Source organism: Schistocerca americana, chromosome 2 (genome assembly GCF_021461395.2).
Source record: "Schistocerca americana isolate TAMUIC-IGC-003095 chromosome 2, iqSchAmer2.1, whole genome shotgun sequence".
NCBI classification, from domain to species: Eukaryota; Metazoa; Arthropoda; class Insecta; order Orthoptera; family Acrididae; genus Schistocerca; species Schistocerca americana.
Window position 1 is genome coordinate 627,918,901 of NC_060120.1, and position 19,275 is coordinate 627,938,175.

The following is a 19,275-nucleotide window of genomic DNA, read 5'->3' on the forward strand; positions in this document are numbered from 1 at the left end:
AAGCTGTCATATTTTGTAAACAGAGATGGCACTTGGAAACTACTAGATGCAATGAACATATAGCGAAACAGAAACATTATATCAGAGCACAAAGATATAACAACATTATTTGGAATAATTTTTAAAAGTTTATGGAGTTCTTTGTATGCATTGCTGAGTATTTCAAGGGATATAGAAATCCTTTTCTGTGATGTTTGTATAACCTGAATATCATACTCATTTAGATAATCAGGTGACCTGATGGAAACTTTAAGGAAAAAATTGTTGTCAACAGTGGTAAAATTATTCATAAATAACAATTTTGCCTGGGATTCTGAGACAGAGATGAAAAAAGAAAAAAAGGAGGGAGAGAGAGAGAGAGCGAGAGAGAGAGGAGAGAGATGGGGAGAGGGATACAGATACAGGGTGACAGGAGGAGAGAAACTTTTCTGGAACAGAGGGTTCTTAAGATTATGTCTGTTACACGTAATGACTATGTGAAGGTTGGGGTAATACATTGTCAACGCTTTAAAAATATGCAGATAGCTATAATATATGTTGTTAGTTGATATACACATAATTTGAAGCTGACAAGGAGTACAAGCAGTTGGTGTGATTATATTTGTAAATTAGGCATTCCATTTGGGAATGTAATGATAAACATAACTAATTTTTTATTGTAAATATACAGGTGTGTGTGTGTGTGTGTGTGTGTGTGTGTGTGTGTGTGTGTGTGTGTGTGTGTGTGTGTGTGTGTGTGTGCGTGTGTGTGTGTGCATTGCAAGTTTAATAATGCAGGCTGTAGCTGAAAACAGAGATGATACTATTGTAAATGTTGTAATTTTTGTCGTTTGAGATGGATTATTTTCACAGGTGTTTGTGTATTTGAAGTTTTTCAAGGATGCATAGTTTTTTAATTGTGGGTGGGATGTGTAGGATGGTGATACTTGTTTCGTTAACATGGCATTTTGTTTCAAGCAGATGGATGGTTATTGTTCCGTGTGGTATTTTTTTTTATTTTTTAGTAATGCCGTGTCTTCTCTGAATCTGTTCTCAAATTATCTATCTCTCTAGCCTATGTAGAAATAGTCACAGTCCAAATATTCAGTATTGTTCATTACCCAGATGATGATGAAGTGGATTCATGTGTTGCTGTTGTGAGGTAACTTCTGCCTAATTTTGTAGTCAGTAATAAAGGATATATCCATTTGAAGACCTTGTCAGTCTGATATGAAATACTGCTGAGAAATAGCATTGTATAGAAGATGTTACTTTCTTTTCATTTTCTGTGATGTGATTGCATTGCCACTGTTCAGTGTTTCAGGGTGTCTACTTTGGAGCTACTATAGCCATTTGCAGTGGCAGTTTATTTTATTATTTCAATTTGTTGTTCACATTTATCTTCAGAGGATGTTAGTTGGAGAGCCCTGTTGATCATATACCTGAATGCTGCCATTGTTGTGGACTATGGGGTGACAGGAGGAGCTGTGGATGGTAGTGTGTTTTGTGGTAGGCCTCTGATAAATTTAAAACTGATGTCTAGCATTCTTAATTCAAATGGTTTATACTGTCACCAGTTTGGTGCTCAACTGAGAATTTTATATTTTCGTCGGAATTGTTGAATAACTGGTTCAATTCATTGATATCATCTTTTGTGCCACAGATTAAACTGATGGTATCATTACATACCTACAGTAGTAGATGATGTTTTTGAGGAGGTAGTGATTGGAATTCAGGACTCCATCTTCTAAATTGTGTATGAATATTTCAGCTAACAATACAGAAATGTCTGACCCCATTTCTAGGCCATACGTTTGTTTGTAGAGTTTATTGCCGAATTTGAAACAGTTGTGTATGTTAGTTCAGTATTGTGAGTCTTTTAGTTCAGTAATGTGAGTGGAAGGGATTTTTTTGTGGTTTTGTAAGTTGGCATTATTTATCTGCTGTGTGGAGTCTATTGATACAGAGGAATAAAGGTTTTGTATGTCAAATGAGACAAATGTGGCTCCATCAGGGACTTTACGTTTTTGACATATATTTTTAAGTGTTCTACTATTATTGAATGTATACGTTTCTTTAAGAATTTTACAGAGCTTTTTGTTGAGTTTGAATGTTGGACTTGTAACACTGAGATCGATTATAAATAATTTATACTGTGTAATTTTATGTATGTAACTATGAAACGTTTGATCTTTACTGATTAATGTCTATGAATTGCCAGAGAGAAATTAAAGTTTGTGATGGGTATTTTGAAAAACCATAACAGTGTACAAAAATAATGAAACTTTATAAAATATGTATGCTCATAAAAGAGAAATTGTACTTTGAATACTGGTTCATACTTAGGGAAGTTGGATTATATAATGAATAAAGTGTAGGGGCTTGGCAAGCGATAAAAGGTGGATTTTGGGGGTCAGTCTGAGCGGCAAGAGAGAGAGCACATTAAGCAGTCAGTGGCCATCAGTTTAACAGTCAACACTGCGGGTGCCAAGTGAGGCATTCAGGAACTGATTTATGATGGAATGGCCTCGGATGTGGTTTCGGCTGTACAATGGTGCTCTCGCAGTTTGGAATGGCTCTGAAATGTTTAATTAACCGCCAAGAAGATTTGAATAGAAAATCAAACCGCCAGAGGTGAAACCAGATAGCCGCCAAGTGCTTGCCACCTCTATTGCGCTACTGCTTCACCAACTTTGGAAATCAGGTATGTGTACCAGTATGAACCAGCATGATTGTGTGTGAGTGTTTTTTAATAATAATTTCTGTGATAAAAATTCGTGTTTGAACTTTGAAAATGTCTTGTTCATGAAACCAAGCAGGGTCCTATCATGAACGTGCTAAAAACCGACTATCCTGTTTATGAAGAAACACTAACTTGTTTGTATTTGAATGTACCTAAGTTTCAGTGTTACAGCATATAAATGTCGCTAGTTAAATTACCTATTTCACAGGTAAAGTAAGAGGCACGTAATTTGGAACTTAAGAAAACTTTATTTTGCTTTGAATTGTTTCTACTTTGAATGTGCCGAAGTTTTAGTGCTAAAGGGGCATAAATGTTGTTAGTTAAATTCACTTGCTTCGTAAGTAATGAAAGAGACACACAATTTTGGACCTACTTGAAATTTCACTTTACCTTGAACTTATTTCTGGAGTTAATAGAGAATATTGTTAGTGTAAATTTCTATAAAGCATTGAAAGATAAATAATTTCAAATAGGGTTGAAATCATTGTTAGTGTGATGCAAATTGTTTATGAAATGTGTGCATAGTTTGCTTATAAAGGAAGTGACTATTTATGGGTGCCCACTATATTCTTCTCTGTTATGAGAAAGTTAAACTGAAGATTGTTTTGCTAAAGAAATCTGAAGTACTTCATAAATGAGAGAGGGTAGAAAAGTGTTCGTACAGCGCTATTTGTGTGCATTTGTGGTGTGTGGGTTAGTTAGACCAGGACTTTTGTCGTACTTCATTTAGTCTCATGAGGTCTTTGATAACCTTTTGGTTCTAAATTGGTTAATAGATGAGGTGGTGGTTATTATCAATAGGAGGAAAGTGCTAATTATCTTTCTGTGATTGCCAATTTATGCAAATTATAATTACTGCTTACCACTGGTCAGTTCGTCTGGTATTTATATGTGTTCAACGCACTTTACCAAGATAGAAAGAATGAAATCCCCTTTCGCTAAATTATTTTTAAATTCTTTGAGATTAATGTTCCAAATTATTATGCCTAATTAGGCTGGCGACCTCTCATTATTTCATTCATGAAAAACTTTTACTACTTTCATTACTTACAAAATTAAAGTCATTCAGTTTTCTACTAATTGAAATAGTAACGAAATTCATGTTCGATACCCTCTGTCCATTAGGTTAACTCACGTTCAAACTTCAAAATTCCTCCCAGAGCGTAACACTTATTGAGTGTTAGTGCCATATTTAGGTGCTGATGTACTGTATAGGCGTTATAGACTGTTCCTACAATTCATTATAGGCCTGATGGGGGTCCCTGTCTTTCATCGTTATGTAGGTGCTTGTGGTCTCATTGATACAAAGTTTTTGCTTCTTGGATGATGAGTAGGAAGTGTATGTTATTTGAGAAGTGTTTAATCTGTTTTCTATTTTGGCTATTGGATTTTTAGGTATCCCTGTCATGTTGTTCCCCTGGAAGAAAGCTAAAAGTTGTTGCTCTGTTCATTAGAATAGATGTGCTGCCCTTGTCAGCTCTTACAACTATTGCGTTAATCGTATTTAATTTAGTCTTAATGGTACGAGTGAATGTTCCTTCTCCTTTCTTGATTGCTGGGAACAGTTTTGCAGTTTCCTTTACATAATTCCATTGATTTTGTGGCACGTTGCTATTCTGTCATTTTGCTTCTTAAAGGCAGTGGTTGAAAGCTCTGTGGCGCTAGTGATGATTATTTCTCGGCTCTTTTGATCCAGTGGGGCCTGAACGTTGTGTTTTAATGCTCTGTAACAGTAGTGCCTCTTCTTTTGCACTTAATGTTACGTCGGTATCGTTGAGAATAGGTGTGTAGAATGTATGTCTCTATCGGCTATTTTGGTTCAAGTTTTGACGTAACTGTTGTTTAACAGGATCATTGAGAATGACCGTGGGTCAGTGGAACCGTGATGTCTGATCAAATGAATCACGTTTCTTGTTACACTATCCAGATGATCGTGCCCAAATACGACGTAATTCAGACGAACGACCGCTCGAAACACGCATAGCGCCATGGACGCAGGCAGTATTACGCTGTGGGGGATATTCACCTGGGGCTGTTCTTTCTAGGGACCTGTGGTAGTAATAAAAATCAGCATGACAGCCGTGGTATAGGTGAACGCTACTGCGGAGCACTTTCATCCATTCATCCGCCATGGCTTCTTCCAGCAGGATAACTGTAACCATCTCAAGGTGAAAATCATTCTAGAGTGATTTGAGCAGCATTATTTGTAACCCACATTGATGTCTTGCCAACAAAATTTGCCTGCTTCGAACCCAATGCAACGTATCAGATACACTGTTGGGTGAGCGCATGCGAACACTGTCCAGTGACCTATAATTTACGGGAACTGCGTGACCTAAGCATAGACATTTACTGCCACGTATCTCTGGTAATCTACCAAGTACTTTCCAGTCTTTGTCATGCACGGCTACCGTCGTATTTCTTTCCATAAGTGTAACAACATGTTATTAATCTGGTTGGCAGAGGGTTTTCGCTAACGTGAGGGTATTCTTCTACAACTGGTGACCCTTTTTGAGAAATGTAGTGTATCATCACTAAAAAATGTAAGAGTTATTACCTATGAGGGGTAAATAACTTTTCTTTATAATCAAGTTGCACAGTATCTTTTGTTTCTCACCAGAAAAAACATCGAACAGAATTATGAGTGGTCGAAATAATTTGATCAAATCTGGAATACATTGATCGTATATATTAGGTTGTGAAGCTGTCATCATCCAGAAGCTTTTTTTACTAGGCATGCTTCTTTCAGATGGTACGCTTTCCTCCGACTTTCGAACTGATTTTTAGCCAGCCAGTTATAGGACGATCTATAATTTAGAACAGACCACCAAAAGCGATGTTTCTCCACGTTTTTCGCGTTGGCAGAGATGGAAGGTATAATAAGTTCAACAAAAACGTTTTGTGACAGTAAATGATGTCAATGTGTCAAAATGTCATGATGAGATACAGATAAAGGCTCTGATGCGAGATACTGGTGTGCATGTTCACTCAGCTGGCGATGAAGTAGACGTAGCCTACGTCAACCACTGCTAATAAAGTGCTCCACAGTATAGTTACCAATAAGCTCCACCCGAATGCCACTGCTACATGCTGACGTTCGGAATCCGCCCCTTATCCATTGGTAGCGAGGGTGCAGCACTAGAAGCCTCGGCATTACTGCACTCCCCTGTAGAGGCCATTATGGAGAGATAACCACACTGCACAGACTCATATTGATAGATATATGTCACCGCATATCACTCGCTAACCATTACGTGAAGCCTGAAGGCAGTTATCACTGCACGACAGGTATGTCTCCGCGTTGCCCCCCAATCACTAATCTGTACTTGAGACATGGGGCGCACTTACCACTACGCCTCATAATTATTCAGTTCGTGCTAGCGAGGTCTATTGAATGATCCTACTGGCTGTTATATCATTGAACAAACATTAAATACCTTCTAACGTCGTCTAAATGTTTGTGTCGGCCTTCGTTCATCACTCGCTAATGTCTGGCTCACCGCTGCTTTCTTTGAAGCGTGCTGAACACACTAGAAGCCTACATATCTACGATAGCTAGTAAAAGGCTGTCCCCGCTACACAGCAATGAGAAAGGCTTGTTTAGTAACGTTTGCATACTGTTCCTGCAGTCACGACGGTAAACTATCCCGTTTGCTGCTCTCACAAGAACTTTATGGACTGATCCTCTCGATTTCAATTACAGAAAAAATCACAACTGAAGGTTCTAGGGCGAAATTAAGCACAAAACATTTCAAGCATTCTTCAGACCTGAATGAGATTTTCACTCTGCAGCGGAGTGTGCGCTGATATGAAACTTCCTGGCAGATTAAAACTGTGTGCCCGACTGAGACTCGAAGTCGGGACCTTTGCCTTTCGCGGGCAAGTGCTCTACCATCTGAGCTACCGAAGCACGACTCACGCCCGGTACTCACAGCTTTACTTCTGCCAGTATCTCGTCTCCTACCTTCCAAACTTTACAGAAGCTCTCCTGTGAACCTTGCAGAACTAGCACTCCGGAAAGAAAGGATATAGCGGAGACATGGCTTAGCCACAGCCGGGGGGATGTTTCCAGAATGAGATTTTCACTCTGCAGCGGAGTGTGCGCTGATATGAAACTTCCTGGCAGATTAAAACTGTATGCCCGACCGAGACTCGAACTCGGGACCTTTGCCTTTCGCGGGCAAGTGCTCCACCATTTGAGCTACCGAAGCACGACTCACACCCGGTACTCACAGCTTTACTTCAGCCAGTATCTCGTCTCCTACCTTCCAAACTTTACAGAAGCTCTCCTGCGAACCTTGCAGAACTAGCACTCCTGAAAGAAAGGATATAGCGGAGACATGGCTTAGCCACAGCCGGGGGGATGTTTCCAGAATGAGATGTTCACTCTGCAGCGGAGTGTGCGCTGATATGAAAATTCCTGGCAGATTAAAACTGTGTGCCCGACCGAGACTCGTACTCGGGACCTTTGCCTTTCGCGGGCAAGTGCTCTGCCACCTGAGCTACCGAAGCACGACTCACGGCCGGTACTCACAGCTTTACTTCTGCCAGTATCTCGTCTCCTACCTTCCAAACTTTACACTCCGCTGCAGAGTGGGAAGATTCCAAAATGTTCGGGAACATCCCAGAACATTCCAGATTATTGTGGAGCATTCCAGAACACTCTCGAATGTTGTGGAATGTTGTGAAACGTTGTGGACTATTCGAAGCCTTTGTGGTATTTTATGGAATTCGCCATTGGTAGGAGTATATAAAGTCAACGGCCTTGCCGCAGTGGATACAACAGTTCCCGTGAGATCACGGAAGCGCTGTCGGGCGAGGTCGGCACTTGGATAGGTGACAATCCGGGCCGCCATGCACTGTTACCATTTTTCGGGGTGCACTCAGCCTCGTGATGCCAATTGAGGAGCTACTCGATCGAATAGTAGCGGATTCGGTCGAGAATACCATCATAACGACCGGGAGAGCGGTGTGCTGACCCCACGCCACTCCTATCCGCATCCTGCACTGAGGATGACACGGCGGGTGGATGGTCCCGGTAGGCCACTCATGTCCTGACGACGGAGTGCTAGGGGTATATAAAGCAAGACCTGTCATGGGTTCGAACGCCAGTCTCTTCTCAGTGTCGAAGGGAGGACCCGACAAACTAGTGCAGTGTGTGAATAAAGACAAACAATCAAGTTTGAGTAGCCACAGTTATACAATGACTGAAAATAAATCGAAAGTAAAATGTGAAAAATTTGTAAAGTGTACTTAGTGTATTTGTTAGCAACAATTTGATTTGATTTGTATTTAGAAAGTGCTCAAACTTAAAAGAGGAGGAATTCTTGCCAGTTCTGAAGCAAAACGGCAAAAACAAAAAGAACAACGAAAAAACGAAACAGACGAAGAGCGCGAAGCACGTTTAAGTTCTCAACGAACGACAACGAGCAACGTGAGGAGCAGACAAACCGAAAAAGAACCAAATGGATGGATTAAAGAATCAGAATTGCGACACAATCTTATAATAAAAGACTGCGAACTGAAGCCAGCCACGAAAATATCGCCGTACGAGAAGCGAGAACGAGGACAAGTAAACAGTACAATCCAACAAATGAAGCTTCCGTCTAAACCCGACGAAAGAATGTAACAATCACAAACAAGTCGTAATCAGAAAAACGGAAACCTCTGCCAGTTTTGCCGCGCGGAAAAATTCAATAGAGGAACACCAGGAGTCTGCTGCATGAATGGAAAAATTCGATTACCCCTATTGGAAGCACATTCGCACGTATTTGTACCGTGCATAACCGGGGAAACTCCAGGATTGAAAGACTTTCCCCAAAATATAAAACCATACAACACCTGCTTCCAAATGGCTTCTTTCGATTGTCACTAATAGAGATGAATCATTTATGTTTTCTGCATCCACCGACAAATCAATCACAACATGGGATCATTACTACCACTACCCAAAAGGACCACAAATTTCTGCAAATATATGTCATCGGAAATGATGAAACAGAAATTGTTCAATGATGCAAAAATATTATGGACTCAAAGTTCGAATGATTCAACCGTTATTTACGTCCCGGCAGATGTGAACTACACCTCTGAACTCTATTGCAGTGTTTTATGTATAATGTATAGCTGAAAATAGTCCAGTCACGATTTGAATTACTAAATATAGAGACGAGATACAGAAGATCGTACACAAATCCAATCAACTGGTCCACATACGTATTCAAGACAGCTCCAGACCGAATGATTTGTGATGACGATAGAGTTGTAATTTGAGACGAAAAAGATCACCTGGAGAGAACGCACGTCGATTTAATGCACCTCAGATAGACGATAGATATTGAAAACACGAGCTGTGCCATAACTGTTTAACGAAGAAGAGGAGGACTACAATGCATTGCAGAGATACACCGTTCGTATAATGCTCTCCAACATCCATTAATATTTCTGCACGGTGAGACGGATATCATTTTAATGCGAAACGAATCCAACCTGAATCAGGCGTAGAAACAAACAAAAAAGTCACCACCAAGGCGTTCTATGAAGCTTAATAGTCAGTGACAATAAACAATCACATTCTCAACACTCGCCGTAAATTCCAACAGTTCCTGGTAGATATGTATGCAAAAACAGAAGCGGAACGGATGCTTTACATTAGACTGAATCAGAAGAAACTACACGAAAGAATACATCCACCTTCCGGTGCAATCACAAATGACGGAAAACTGTCGACACTGGAGCATTGGTAATCTTACCCTCATGAAACATAGGAAGTCCGAGACACATCCACGAATACACACAAGATGCCATGATCTACATAAGAAAATATGGACGACCTGACCTCTTCTTAGCATTCGCATGCAACTCGTCCTGGCCATGAATCAAAGAAAAACTATGATTCCGACAAGCCCCCATGCATCGAAGCATTAGATACTGGATGTACACAATCGAATGGCGCAAACGAGGACTGGCTCACTCAGACAATCTCATATGGCTACACGACAGAATTAATCCCACGGATATCGACAGAATCATACAGGCTGAATTACCCAATCCACAGGAAGATCCGTAACTGTACAATATCGTGGGGAAAGATATGATTCATGGACCATGCGGGCCATTAAACCCCAATTCGCAGCGAATGAGTGAGGGAAAATGTACAAAAAAACATTCAGAAACCATACTTGGACGACACACAAACCAGAGTTGATGGCTATCCCAATACAGAAAACGATTACCCATAAACGGTGGCTGCACAACAAGAATACGAACACGAGGCACCAACGAACTGGAAATGGATAATCAGTGGTTAGTACCGTATAATACACTACTTTCCAAAATGTTCTAAGCGCACATAATCGTGGAATCTGCAAATCTTTGAAATCCATCGAATATGTCTATAAGTTTGTGAACAAATGCAGTCACATGGCAATATTTCAAATAGATAAAGACAGCGATGATACATTCAATAACGAAGCAGTGTGGAGGATTTTCGGTTTTTCCACAAACGAGCGCGAACCAGCTGTGCAACATCTAATAGTACATTTGGAGAATGGACACACAGTTTACTTCACAAGACACAGCCAGAAAAAAACGCAAGACAACAAAATGTGTGAAACGGATCCATTCGCGAAAACATTACTATATGCCGATGTCCTTACCTATCAGACGTGTATCACACGACGAAAACAAGGGATTCCAGCAAAAGATCACCCATGAAACATGAAAACTGGAGCACTAGGCCAAGTATACACTGTACATCCGAACAACACCGAATGTTTTTATCTCCGGGTGTTGCTACGCGAATTCGGGGACCAACAAATTTCACAGATCTGTACCAGACGTACAAAGAAGCATGCCAACGCTTAAGACTACAAGGAAACGAAAACCACTGGGAATTAACATTACAAGAAGCCTCATTCGCAGCCTCAGTTGAACAGAGACTTATTCGCCATAATTCAAACAACATGTCGAATCCAAAGCAGCTATGGGACTCCTGCAAAAAGAGTATGAATGATGGCATACTGTCCGGCAATCTCATCTCGAACTGGCCATCGAATTCAACGAGGACATGAAGGAAACACTCATACGCCTGGAAGATAAATGTTTAGCAGTAAACAGGCAGACAGTACAACTTGGGATGCAAGCACCAAGAAAATATGGTATCAGTGTGCTGTACTTCGAAATTATAATGGAAGGAAGCTACGTCATCAAAGAACTACTTCGATACATTACTCATGACAAGACACTCCTCAGTGACAATCAAAAGGAAATTTACAGCATTATCAGGGACCGAATCGACAACAATATTGGCGGAATTATTTACTTCGGCGCACCAGGCTTCACCAGGAAAACGTTTCTAATACATCTACTGCTGGCGAAAATACGTACTAAACAACACATCGCACTTGCACGGGCATCATCCGAAAATGCATCGCCACACTTGTGGAAGGAGGACGAATTGCCCATTCCACCCTACAACTACCGTTGAATATAGCCGATGAGCAATGCCCGCTACATCTCATGAGGATCTGGACGGGATGAGCTTCTAAAGCAAGCTAAAATTATCTTCTGGGACTAATGCAAAATGACACATAGAAAATCACTCGAAGCCAGGGACAGAACATTACAAGACTTGTGAGGAAGTTGTGAGGTGATGTGAGGAGTTTTACTCATACTCTCAGATTTACGATAAACACTTCCAGCTATCCCGAAGTCAACACACAGTAGATGAGACCAAGGTATGCTTTAAGGAATTACATCTCTGGCCACACATACAAATACTGTGTCAAATAAAAAATATGAGAGTTTTAGTTTCGACAGATGAAACAAAATCACATTTTGCTCAACAGCGTTTACAAATAAATGAAGGCACATATCCTACTGGCCAGACAACCGGCCACAGTAAAATCAACAGTGATTTCTGCAACATAACCACTGCTGAAAACGAATTCATCGACCAACTTTATCCAAACGTTGTTTACAACTATACCAATCTGGACTGGCTGTTTGAAAGGGCAATTTTGGCAACTAAAAATAATGTTATAGACGATATCAGTTTTAATATTCAAAAGAAATTTCCTGGTGAAGAAAGAATATACAAATCAGTGCACACGATTGCAAACGCCGAAGTAAGTGCGATTTTCCCTGCAAATTTCTAAACTCTTTGCAAGTATCAGGAATGCCGTTACACTACCTTCGACTTCAAATTGTATTTCCGATCGTACCACTCAGAAATGTCAACTCACTAAAACTATTTAACGGAACAAGGATGATCGTCAAACAGCTATCGAATAATATCATAGAAGCCGAAATTATGACTGGAAAGTACCAAGGTCACATACCATTTATCCACAGAATACCACTGATCGCTCCTGAACTGCGATTTCAATTTAGAAGACTACAATTTACAATCACATTATCCTACCATTTTGCGATTAACAAAGCGCTAGCACAAACTTTAAAATATTGTGGCATCAACCTCAAAGACTTCTGCTTCTCCCATGGTCAGTTATATCTAGCTACCTCTCTAGTAGGAAATTCGAAAAATCTGTACATATAGACCCCAGATAACAGAATGAAAAATATTGTTCATAAAAAAAGTATTGGGAATAGTTAGAACACATTTTCAATAAATCTTTTTAGCTGTTCCACTTTAACAAGTATCGTAAATAGTTATAAAATATTTTAAATAAATTATTTTTAACTCTTATACTTTAAATTTTATCCTTTTATTCCAGCTACCACACAGTCTCGTATCAACTACCTGAGCGAAACTGGGTAGCGCAGCAAGTCTTCAATTAATGTTAGACATTTTATTTTAAATTGCTAATCACATGAAAATAGATAAAAACTTTGTACAGAAGTATGAAATGTTTTATTGTTAAAGGAAAAAATATTTATTGTTAATATTGTTCAATTCTAGAAACAAAAAGTATTTAGATTTTTTAATGTTATATTCCATATTTTTGTACCACATTTTATTTTGTTGGAATACTCACATGTTCATATAATTGGTAGTTACGGGTGAAAACATATTGTTTAAAAAATTAAGATTCATTATTTATTAAATAACACTTCCATTTGATAATATAAAATTCAAATAAAGAACAAGAAAGGTAAATGTTTGCGTTTAATGGCTCCGGGAAATTGTCAATGACGGCTTTTTGGAATCCTTTTGATGAATTTGCAACACCATATGTTTTTATAGTAAACAGTCCCCATACATTTACAGTACACTGAATACAAAAATAGCTTGAGTGATGTTCTTCGACATCAGAGCGTATTCATTTGCAATACGTTAATCTATAACGCTCATTTTAGTTGCTTCTGCAGAAAGGGAATGTCTAGAATGAATTAATTTTATCGACAGTCTGTCTCATGAACGGCGGATAAACTGTTCGAAGAGACTGCTCATGAGACTAGATCGTTTTTTAAATGGGTGGGACTGAAAAAAGAAAAAGGAAAATTAGTGACAAGTTAGTTTCCAATTTGGAATGTAGATTTAATACTACACTGCTCTACAGGACAATGTTTAGTTGGACGTTGTGCCGCTTTGCCGTCCTTCGATCCCAGAAATGACTGAAGAAATCATGTAGAGAGTAAATATTAAGTCGCAACTTCGACACCACTTTAAAATTTTTCACTCAGTCAACTCAGAGGTGAAAGACACGCCAGCTGACAGAACAAGGTTAGGACTGATGGTGGTACAATCAACAACTTTTGAAATTGTTTCTGGTATACTCCTTCGCAGCTACCAAGCCAAACAAAGCTACTTTTTGTAATGTTAGAGTAAACCCGATAATATCAAAAATAGCTTCATTCCAGTATTACCCTCAGTGGTAGAAGCAGAGAGTTGTTTTTGCAGTGTTAGAAGAGATTCTGCAACTTTTTAATTGAAGTTTATGTTGATTTCATCACTGACACAAGCCACTTCATTACAATTCCAAAAATAATTTTACAGTCCGCAAATAGGTGCACTGTTCACAATGAAAGCTATAAGTTTCTAATAGCCGAGGAATTTCAAGGGAAGTTTTCTATAGTCATCATATCATACAGATATTGCTTGGTGATGAGTTGCTTTATTAAATTATAATCATTCAGCAGTTTGCTAGCGAATGAGTCGTTGACAATTATAATAGCTTTACAACTAAAAATCGTTTACAACACTTTGCTATTTTCTGTCGTGTTCTACAACAATATTAAAAAAATACTGAAAGGAAGGTAATGATAACGTTTGATCGTATGCGTAGCAAACATCTGACTCGAATACAACAATCCGATGAGCATCACAGTAACTTACGTTTGTCATTTCTCCCGCGTTCTTTCTCATTTCATAGGTAAATTTTAATAACATATTCTTCCCTTTTGAAGTAGCGTCCATGTGGTCAAGTGATATTCTTAATTTAACAGCTGTTCGGTCTTTAGCATGTGGTTACCCGATCCTCATAAGTTCAGTGTTCTTATATTTGAGGTGTCTATCTACTGAGTCAACATCCATCAGAATAATTTCCCGTTCTGCTACTGCATGTTCACTTTGTCTCAGTAGTGTTGTAAATGAATTTAATTCAGAAACAAACAGTCAATATTGAGACTTTTTCGGGAGTGAAGGGTATTTGTAGATGCATTTTAATTTAAATTGTACTTAATTGTACTAAATAATACATTCACAGTGCAGCAGTAGAAAAAGCAAATACACTTCCTTGCACGATGATGTCAGCTTTTATCCGTTTCAAAAAGTCTTTTTTTGAAGAGTACACAAATGAAGAGCTCCGCTTCCAAAAACTCAACATTTAATTTTTTGCTCGAATGTTCGAAGGCTTTGTGTAACTTTAATGTAACAATAGGTCCTCTGCAGTGCTAATTAGGATGAAAAGGCAGGCTGGCCAACTGCAGAGGTCTGTGCCTCTACAAAACCCACTGTACAAGCCCGCTGACTAGAGGGTGTACAAGCAGCATCGTCAGTTCTATGTTCTCCAACAGAAGTAGAGACTGCCTGCCGCTATACCTGGTGTCTCTCGCAAGAGCGTCACCCGCTTTTTCTCTAACGGTTCTGGCGATAGCTGCATTAAGCTTATACAGAGTGCAGCTAGAGTCAGCTCAAGAAAATAGTGCTCATCACGTCTTTCACGTGACGTCCAGTGTCGACGAAAAACGTATGTTTGTTCCCTGTTAAAAAAAAAGAAAACGAAAAAAAAAAAGATTTGGAAGAGGAACCTTACACGTCTACTCAATAGAGCGACCATGAATGTGTCCAGTACGATATTTGTTTCATTGTTATGTATTAACAAGGACACTGAAACAGTACTCCAGAATCGACAGCACCGCCCCGACCCGCACTGATTGCTACCGCCATGCAGAAACGCAGCTCTGTCGCTGGTGAAGTATTGATTCAACTTCGAGTTTCACTGTCCCTCTTGGTACATGCCGCTCACGCGAATATCGTACTAGACTAATGAGGGATCACTCTATCGCATGGGCAAGTAAAATGTTGCTTAAAAATTATCTTGTTTGTAACTTGAAACAGAGAGACGATTTTCGCCTACACTGGGCATCGCATGAGAGCCGTGATGATTGATGTTAGTTTAGGGCTGACTCAGTTACACTATTCAAACACAGAAGTAGAGAAGTCTGCCGAAATACCAGAGAAAATGCACCTGACGACTCTTAGGGGAGAGACGCTGTATAAGGGGTGAACGTGCCTTGGCGGTAGAAGTCAGGTGTGTACTGTGATTTTGGAGGAGAAGAGAACAATAGTCGTTGCTAATTTTTGCTACGATTTCTTTCATTTGTTCGCCGTTTCCATTATTCTAAAATCGAGCAATATGACACGCTCAAGGATATACATTTCAGAAAGAGGCACACCTCATAATGTAAGTGTTAAACTGGCGTATAAATAGGCAAAGAAGTATGAGTTTGTAATATTATAGCTGTAATAATAACAGGGAATAGCGTGGACAAGAAAATAGACCTAAATACAGGGAAAGGGCAGGATATTATTCAGTTGTAATGCAAGGAGAAACATTATAAAATATTACAAAAACATAGTGCGCAACAAAATATTAAAGCTTCTCCCCACACTTGACAAAGGTAATTATCGGATACACGCCGAATGTTCCATACTCTTAGGAAAAGCGCCTCACATTTTCATCACATAAATACTCATTGTCATGACATAAAATTTAGTACGGGCAGAAGTTAGTATCTGGCTGAGGACAGCGAAAAGTTTTCACTTTAGCAAGGTTCAAATGGTTCAAATGGCTCTGAGCACTATGGGACTCAACTGCTGTGGTCATAAGTCCCCTAGAACTTAGAACAACTTAAACCTAACTAACCTAAGGACATCACACACATCCACGCCCGAGGCAGGATTCGAACCTGCGACCGTACCGGTCGTGCGGTTCCAGACTGTAGCGCCTTTAACCGCTCGGCCACTCCGGCCGGCGACTTTAGCAAGGAAGAAATGGCAGGAAGAAGGGGCATTACATAAATATTGGAATGAGATTCACCTTTTATGAAAGAAAGGACTTTCTGCAGACGACAATAATAAAGTACGTTTAGACCTATAAGGTTATCACTGTGTATGAACCGGAGTACAGAGGGGCTGTGAATGAAGTATTTCTGAATCCAGTGAATCTATACCACTTCCCCCCCCCCCAATCCCCCCCTTTCTCGCACTCACTTTCACACAATTTTTTTATGCTGTCAGCAGTCACCCGACTGGTTCGTCGTGGCCCACAACGAATTTTACTCTTACACCACCCATTTTAACTCTGTCCTCACTTACTTATTTGCTTGATGTATTCCAATCTCTGTCTTCCTCCACAGTTTTAAGCCTTACGGTTCCTTTGTTCGGCAGTTCACAGGAGAACCTCCTCATCGCTTATCGTACCAGTCCACCTAACATCATTATATAGCACCACATAGCAAGCGCTTCGTCGCCTGCTTCGACCGTAATGCGTCATTTTGCTTTACAGGTGACAGATTTCCTTACCATCGTCTACTTCGTACTCACCAGTCTTGATGTTAACTTTATCGCTTATCTAATTTCTGCTACTCCTCATTACATTCGTCTTTCGTTGGTTTACTACAGTTCACATCCTGCACTCATTACCTGTTTGGGGGTGGGGGGTGGGGGGGGGGAGCGAAGGACTACATCCCTGTGTCCCTGTCGTATAACTTTTTTACCCTCACCGCTGCCCTCCAATACTAAATTGGTGATCCCTTGATGCCCTAGAACATGTCCTACCAACCGATCCCTTCTTCTAGTCAAGTTGTGCCACAAACTGCTCTTCTCCCCAATTCTATTCAGTACCTCCTCATTAGTTATATGATCTATCCATCTAATCTTCAGCATTGTTCTGTAGCACCACATTTCGTAAGCTTCTGTTTTCTTCTTGTCCAAACTAGTTATCGTCCATGTTTTACTTCCATACATGGCTACACTCCATACAAATACTTTCAGAAACGACTTCCTGACACTTAAATCTATACTCGATGTTAACAAATTTCTCTTCTTCAGAAACGCTTTCCTTGCCATTGCCACTCTACATTTTATATCCTCTCTACTTCGGCCATCATCAGTTATTTTGCTCCCAAAATAGCAAAACTGCTTTACTACTTTAAGTGTCTCATTTCCTAATCTAATTCCCTCGGCATCATTCGTTTTAATTCGACTACATTCCATTATCCTCGATTTGCTTCTGTTGATGTTCATCTTATATCCTCCATTCAAGACACTGTCCATTCCGTTCAACTGCTCTTGCAAGTCCTTTGCTGTGTCTGGCAGAATTACAATGTCATCGGCAAACCTCGAAGTTTTTATTTCTTCTCCATGGATTTTAATACCTACTCCGAATTTTTCTTTTGTTTCCTTCACTGCTTGCTCAATATACAGAGTGAATAACATTGGGGAGAGGCTACAACCTTGTCTCACTCCCTTCCCAACCGCTGCTTCCCTTTCATGTCCCTCGACTCTTGCAACTGCGTTTCTGTACAAATTGTAAATAGCCCTTCACCCCCTGTATTTTACCCCTGCCATCTTCAGAATTTGAAAGTGACTATTCCAGTAAACATTGTCAAAAGCATTCTCTAAGTCTACAAATGCTAGAAACGTAGGTTTGCCTTTCCTTAATCTAGCTTCTAAGATAAGTCGTAGGGTCAGTATTGCCTCACGTGTTCCAATATTCTGCGGAATCCAAACTGATTTTTCCCGAGGTCGGCTTCTACCAGTTTTTCCATTCATGTGTAAAGAATTCGCGTTAGTATTTTGCATCCGTGACTTATTAAACTGATAGTTCGGTAATTTTCACATCCGTCAGCACCTGCTTTCTTTGGGATTGGAATTATTATATTCTTCTTGAAGTCTGAGGGTACTTCGCCTGTCTCATACATCTTGCTCACCAGGTGGTAGAGTTTTGTCAGGACTGGCTCTCCCAAGGCTGTCAGTAGTACTAATGGAATGTTGTCTACTCCCGGAGCCTTGTTCCGACTCAGGTCTTTCAGTGCTCTGTCAAACTCTTCACGCAGTATCGTATCTCCCATTTCATCTTCATCTACATCCTCTTCCATTTCCATAATATTGTCCTCAAGTACATCGCCCTTGTATAGACCCTCTATATACTCCCTCCACCTTTCTGCTTTCCCCTCTTTGCTTAGAACTGGGTTTCCATCTGAGCTCTTGATATTCATACCTCTTTTCACCAAAGGTCTCTTTAATTTTGCTGTAGGCAGTATCTATCTTACCGCTCGTGAGATAAGCCTCTACATCCTTATATTTGTCCTGTAGCCATTCCTGCTTAGCCATTTTGAACTTCCTGTCGATCTCATTTTTGAGACGTTTGTATTCCTTTTTGCCTGTTTCATTTACTGCATTTTTATATTTTCTCCTTTCATCAATTAAATTCAATATTTCTTCTGTTACCCAAGGATTTCTACTAATCCTCGTCTTTTTACCTACTTGGTCCTCTGCTGCCTTCACTACTTCATATCTCAAAGCTACCCATTCTTCTTCCACTGTATTTCTTTCCCCCATTCCTGTCAATTGTTCCCTTATGCTCTCCCTAAAACCCTGTACAACCTCTGGTTTAGTCTGTTTATCCAGGTCCCATCTCCTTAAATTCCCACCTTTTTGTAATTTCTTCAGTTTTAATCTACAGTCAACGGGGATCACTTCAAAGCAGGATTCAACAAGGAAGACTATCAATCTCCAATCAATGAATTTCCAGGCCGAAGATGTGTCTGGAGGCGTTGCAGCCAGCAGTGGGATACCAACCCGCCCCGACAACCGAGAGTAATCATCGGGGATGCCCATTTCTTTTCATAGCAGGACCCCTTTGGTTGTCTTCTGAAACACCCTTACGTCATAGCGGTAAGTCAAAAATATCATACGCCACGTATCGTAGCCCTTCACAGCAGGCCATTCAGCGCTTACATTTGAGCAAGATAATGCCCGCCTGCATACTGCAAGAGTTTCTACGGTTTGTCTTCATGCTTACCAAACCCTACCTTTGCCAGCAAGGCCGTCGGTTCTTTATCCAACTGAGAACGCTTGGAGC